Source organism: Mus caroli, chromosome X (assembly GCF_900094665.2).
Source record: "Mus caroli chromosome X, CAROLI_EIJ_v1.1, whole genome shotgun sequence".
NCBI classification, from domain to species: domain Eukaryota; kingdom Metazoa; phylum Chordata; class Mammalia; order Rodentia; family Muridae; genus Mus; species Mus caroli.
In genome coordinates this window covers 16,050,662-16,057,460 of record NC_034589.1, presented here as the reverse complement: position 1 = coordinate 16,057,460, position 6,799 = coordinate 16,050,662, and the positions used below count along the sequence as shown (strand labels likewise).

Genomic DNA, 6,799 nt, shown 5'->3' with positions numbered 1-6,799 from the left:
TCTCAGGCATTCTCTGCTTCTTGTTTGCTGTTGAGATGTAAGCTCTCAGCTTCCTTTTTTTTTTCTCGAGACAGGATTTCTCTGTATAGCCCTGGCTGTCCTGGAACTCACTTTGTAGACCAGGCTGGCCTCCAACTCCGAAATCTGCCTGCCTCTGCCTCCAAAGTGCTGGGATTAAAGGCGTGCGCCACCACCGCCCACCTTCTCAGCTTCCTTTTATGCTCCACTGTAACTACCATATAAAACCATAACTTCTCTCCACCATCATGGACTCCTACCCTTCTAGAATTGTAAGCTAAAGTAAATAAATGACTTCTTTTGTAAGTTGCCTTAGTCATTGTATTTTATCAAAGAATCAGAAAATCATCTAATACAATCAAGGAAATTTAGAGTGATGAGATTTGCTGTCACTCTACTGTATGCCATTGATAGAAAGGAAACAAGGCAGGCACTGTCATATTATTAAAATATTCCAGTATAGCAATCTTTCAGCAGAAAGTTCTGCGATGAACAATGGTGAAATTCTTCTTCCTGTTCCACTAGAAAGCTATACCCTTTCACTCACTCTCCACCAAAGTACTGGCTTTATTGTTATGTTTTATAAAGGAGCCTAGCTGATAAAAAGATACCGCTGAACAGTTCTTTAATTTTTTTTCAATTATTCTTTTAAAAATAACTATATACTGATATTTGATGTGCTTAGATTATATCCACCCCACTCCTTTTCTGCATATATTTCTCATGTGGGGTCTTCTGCAAAGATTAACATAGTTTTTTTTTTTAATGTAGTGTCTATCATATAGAGTGGTTCAGAATATATCCATATTATTTTTAAATCTCACAGTTTTTTTCCCACAAAATCACATTGGTTGTTTGTCTGCTTTCTTTGGTGTCCTTTATTCCTTTTCATGCTTTACCCAGGAACTCAATGCCCTTCTATTGCCTTGCAAAATTAGCTCCTAGTTGTCTAATATCTCATGCTACAATGATTTCTATGACTTGGCCTTTCTTTGCTTGTATTATGCCCTCAACTTATTATCCTTTGTGTCTTGCCAAACTGAGTTTTCAAGGTTCAGTTCCAGTCTTGGCTCCTTAATATCACTTCAACCATTCACTCTTGCATCCATCTATGAACCCAATTTATGAGCAAATGCAGACAATATATCTCAGGATTGTTGTTCTCTCTCCAAGCTGACTAAAATCCCAAGGAGGACTGATTCCATGTGGACAAATTAAGAGTGTTATTAATTTTCAGTACCACTACTTTGATGTCATTTGAGTAAAAAATAAAATGTGTAGGAGATTCTTGAATCAAATAAATTAGGTTGCATAATTTTTTTATGGAACACTTCACAATTTGTGTGTCATTCTTGTGCAGGGGCCATGCTAATCTTCTCTGTATCATTCTAATTTTTTAGTATATGTGCTGCTGAAGTGAGCACTAGGTTGCATAATTTAATAATTAGGTACATAAGTTGATGTTTTTGAGACATGTATTCTGTGTGCAGCTCTGGCCATCCTGAAACTCAGTCTGTAGACTAGGCTAGCCTCAAACTCAGAGATCTACCTGCCTCTGCCTCTGGTACTGGGATTAGAGATGTGTGCCATCACTGATGAGCATAAATTGATAATATGTATGAAATTCTATTTTTTCTGTCAATGAACTTTTATGGGATATGTCTATAGGTCATGTATTATGTAAGGTGTTTGTCATTTATGAATGAATTATCTCCATGTCTTTAATAAACTGGTGCAACTCATCAACACAGAGATCAGCCAATGAATACAATATTTTATGATATTTTCTGTTGTTCAGGTGTGCTATGGAGAACTCATGGCAGTAAAGGAAAGTGGCCCTCAAATTGTCTCTGTGCAGGCTGGACTGGTTCATTGCAAGAAGTCAGGCTTGAAACTTTGGAAGAGACATATGATATAAGTCATAGCTGTTGTGTTAAAACAATGTATATCAATGACTTGTGAGAATTCACACCAAGCTAAATGGATATAATAATATATGTCTAGTAAAATTATTGGATTTCTCAGTGTTTTAGAGATGATTAGAAACTGCATATTAGTTTTAGTGCTTTTCATATAGGAACTAATTGAATTCCTGGAAAGACATTTTTCATTTCAAGGCAGAGCAAGGTTTTGTAGTAGATAGCAGTTTAGTATAATTGTTGTTTGAAGTCTACAAGATACATTCACAAAACTAAAATGTCAGGTTGACTATAATGTGTCTAACATCCAAGGTTTCTTTTGCCCAGCTCAATTCTCTTACCTATATCTTGAATGTTAAATAATTACAGTCACTTCCTTGTCTCAGGATAAAGGCAAATAGTGACTCTAGAAAGTAAGAGATTAAATTGGCTTAGCAAGCTTCCATATTCAACTTCCAACTAAAAGAGTAAAAACCTATTAGATTCTTGTTTCTTGGTTGTATAAATTTCAACACACCGTGTGTGTCAACATGTGGAGGACGTGTTCAATTTTTAATGCATATTTAGGTACCTTGCTAAGAATGCAACATTTTGGAGCTCAGTGACAGAGGCAAGAGACTTTTAGCTCACACTTCCAAACCTTTGGAGACTAACACTTAACCTACTCTGGAGGCAGTTCATCTGTTGGTGTCAGAAATTGGCTATTGAGTTCCCAGAAGCAGTAGGATAATCATGAGAATCCAAGGAGAATCTTGAATTTTGGCTGGACTTTTAGTAGAGCAGGTGGTTAGGCATAATTAAGGTCTGATTCCTAGTGGTCTCACACCAACATAATTAGGTGTCTTCAACCACTAATGAATCTCACACCCATGTTGGGCAATTTCAATCATCAAGAAAGCTTTGGCCACAAGGATGTATCTTACATCATATTCAATGACAACCTGCTGGACTCTGTCATTTTCTGTCCCCAGAACATGCCAATTCTCACAACTGTAGGCATTTTTTATCACCTAAATCTCACTCTAGGTCTCCTACTTAAGATAGCGAATATGAGATGCCACTCAGCAGTAGTTAAACATCCCCATCATGATATGACCTTGTGTTTTAGTAAAAACAAAAATCAGATTTTCTCTTGTTCCTGTGACTTCTGTTCTTATGCCAGGGTTTTGTGTTAGGTGCTGTTTTGAGCCTGAGGGTTTCAGCCTTAATCTCTCATCTAGCTTTCCCACCGAGTCCAATTAGTAATTCATATATGTACATGGATGTGTCCTTATCCACTAGTGCATGGATAACCTATCAGTGTCCACACCACCATAGAAAGGTCTCTCTCTCTCTCTCTCTCTCTCTCTCTCTCTCTCTCTCTCTCTCTCTCTCTCTCTCTCTCTCTCTCCATCAACTGCTAACAGCTCCTCAGCTAGAGATGGAGAGTTGAGAGCTGTTTCCTCTCACATGCTGGAATTTTTAACTGCCCTGAATTTGTAGATTTTATATAGATAAATAAAATAACATATTCATACATGACATGAAACAGAAGTAAAAAATTATGGAAAACTCAGAGGAAGATAAAATAGTTGGTGTAAAGATTGCAGGTCAATGTCACGTTTGTGTGTTTGAAACTGGAAGGAAGAGTGGCTTGGAAGATATATAATAGATGAGTGAAAGGAGAGGAGAGATGAATGGTCAAAGAAATACAATCGACATCGTTGCATTCTGGATGTAGGACTGATGAAAGAGAGAGAGGGGTTCATAATTGAATGGACTTAGGGTTGATCATCATATAGGTATGGTGATAATAATTTTTGTATTAGGGGAGAGTAGTGGAGATTTTTGGATCATATATGTGTGCATAGGTGGAAGAGACATTTTGGATATGTTTAATTTGAGGTATGCATCATATATGGAAACATAGATGAGAGGGAGTAACAATGAACTAAATATACAAATTTGATCATCTTTATTATACTATTGAAATTAAATTTGTATGATGTAAAATTATCTGAGGAAGTATATACTAGATAATGTTATCTCAGCCTAACCCTTTAGACAATGAAAAAATCTAGAATGAAAAAAATTTAGAAATGAAAAATCTAGCAGAAGAGGATCAGTAGGAATAATAGGAAAACTGAATCCACAGTATTAAGGTGGTGTTTTAAAGAAGATAGTATGGCCAACTACATCAAATGCTTTTGTAATACCAAGCAAGATCAAAATACAAGCAAGTTATTGGATGCTTCTCTATTCAGTGACATTGGTAACTTTGAGCATAATGGTCAGTGGTAATGGTGTGGACAGAAGCTCTAATCAGATGATTTGAACAAAAAACTAGATGATAAATGGAGACAGAAGGATATACAACTCTTGGAAGGTATGGTACTGGGGAAGAGACCAAGGCAACAGGTATCTCTATCCCTGGTTTTTTACATTCCACAGTTTCACTTACTGGAGGTCCAGTATGGTCTAAACATTATTAAATATAATGTTATATAAACATACAATTCATGCGTTTTAAAATGTATTCCATTCTAAGTAGTGTGATGATCACTGGCTATGAATCATCCCTTTGTCCAGTGTATCTATGCTGTATAGGTAACCTGTCTGCTAATCATTTAGTGGCTGTCTTAGTTATCACTTCAACATCATAGTATTCTCAGTGATATTTTACTTCAGAATGATCTCTGACCACAAACATTGTGATAGAAGAAATGTATGTGTGTGTGTGTGTGTGTGTGTGTGTGTGTGTGTGTGTGTGTGTGTGTGTGTGTGTGTGTGTGAAAGACAAGCAATAAAAGAGTTCTTTAAGTGAAAAGGTGAAAGTTTTCAAATTAATAAAGGGAAAAATATATGCTGAAAGTGTTAAGATCTATGGAAAGACTGAATCATCTGTAGGTGAAGTTATAAAGAAAAAGAAAAGATAAATGTATAGTGGTGTTTCTGTTATTTTTCAAGCCAACTGTTGTAACATGATGAAGAAGTACATAGTTACGATTAAAAGGCACTCTAAATATTAGGATTGTGCTTGGTAAGCTGTGGTTTCAGTCCTCTTCTGAGATCTTGGAAATGTATCCTGCTGAAATAGGGTCAGATTGACAAATACAGGACAGCATAAAATGAAATTTATTCTTTTTGTTCTGTTCTGTTCAGTTCTGTTCTGTTCTGTTCTGTTCTGTTCTGTTCTGTTCTGTTCTGTTCTGTTCTGTTCTGTTCTGTTCTGTTCTGTTCTGTATTGAGGGAGGTTCTTTTGTTGTTGTTTTGTTTGTCTATATGATTGTTTGAGATAGGGTATCTCTGTGTAACGCTGGCTGTCCTGAAACTTGTTCTGTAGACCATGCTGACCTTGAACTCGGAGATCTACCTGTCTTTGCCTCCCAGGTGGTGGGATTAAAGGAATGCACCACTAGTTTGTAATGCTTCTATAAGGAAATAATGGAATAGAAACCAAGAGACTAAGGTTGAGGAAGACAGCACAATTATAAGATCAACATTCTTGAATAGGGGAAAATGAGGTGAGATTGAGGGCACAATCAGGGGTTCACCTATCTATGTAAGTCTCTCCAGAGGTACAGTTGAGGCCAAATAAAAGAACTCTTGTCTTGCTCACGATAATCCAGTTACCGTGTAGTAATTCTCACTTTCATGACTGTTCATTCCTGTTTCTCTAGAGACTTGCTCAGATGACCTTTCATAGTTTGCTCTGGTTGTCTGGGTGCTAGACTATGGCCTAGTCTGTAATCAGTTGCAACTAGCTCTTGAGAATTCTGAACACGGCCATGAAGCTTGAAGAAGTTCATGCAGGACCTTATAATCAATGTAAACGTTTTTGTTGTTGTTTTGTTTTTTTTAATATTAAATGTGGTGGCAAAGTACTGTAAGGATCTTAGTGAGAGGTGATATGATTTCATCCTTGACTATTTGTATTTGAAGATGGTGACTCTTGCTAGTCTAAGTGTAACAGACAGAAAGAGGCAGCAGTAGATGAGAGAACACAAAGAAGATTGCTTTAAAAGTGCCAGTATTTTAAGCCCTTTAGGGTGGCACTGATATACACAGACAGAAGTAAACATATTTGAGCATTTTTTCCAAAGTAGCTCTCAAATGACTAGATAAAGTATTAACAATTGCATAGAATGGTGTGGCACACCTTAAATCCTAACACTCAGGAAGCAGAGGCAGACAGAACTCTACGAGTTTGGGGTCAGCCAGGCCTACATAAGAACTCCCAGGCTATCCAAGAATACATAGTGAGACCCTGTCTAAAAACAACAACAACAACAACAGCAACAACAATACTCATTAACTGAAATGGAAATTTAGTTGGATAACTGTACAATTGAATTTTTGTTGCTAATATATAATCAGAGATTCTTATGTGGTAAAGAAATTACCTATGTGGAAGTACATGGTGCATAGTTTTAAATGTACCAATTTTGGTATTTCGGTTTAAATGTATGATATATCTTTTAAAATTTACCATGAAGGGTAAATAGTTAAATAAGTTGACTCATTGCTGTGGTATATTTTAAAATATCATGAATGGAACCTAAAACTATTACATGGAATATTTCAAATGGAAGAATATATTCCAGGTCATTACAGTAACTGTGGAATTTTTACACTGGATATATCATATGCCTTATTGTCTTCTGAGGGATAAACACATACAAAAAAATCACTAGAATTTATTTGTTTTTAAATTATTATTATTATTTTCTTAATAGAAATTCATTTCATTTACATTTCCAATGCTATTCCCAAAGTCCCCCACCCATTCCCCCACCCACCCATCCCCTTTCTTGGCCCTGGCATTCCCCTGTACTGAGGCAGATAAAGTTTGCATGACCAATGGGCCTCTCTTTCCACTGATG

At 36.5% G+C, this 6,799-nt stretch overlaps 1 non-coding gene across 1 annotated transcript; it reads right to left on the bottom strand.

Annotated features, from left to right (window-relative positions):
* Positions 1-1,334: 1,334 nt before the first annotated feature.
* LOC115030121 lies at positions 1,335-1,442 on the bottom strand. The gene has a single exon (XR_003835749.1). It is a non-coding gene; the product is annotated as a U6 spliceosomal RNA (small nuclear RNA).
* Between the last annotated feature and the right edge of the window lie 5,357 nt (positions 1,443-6,799).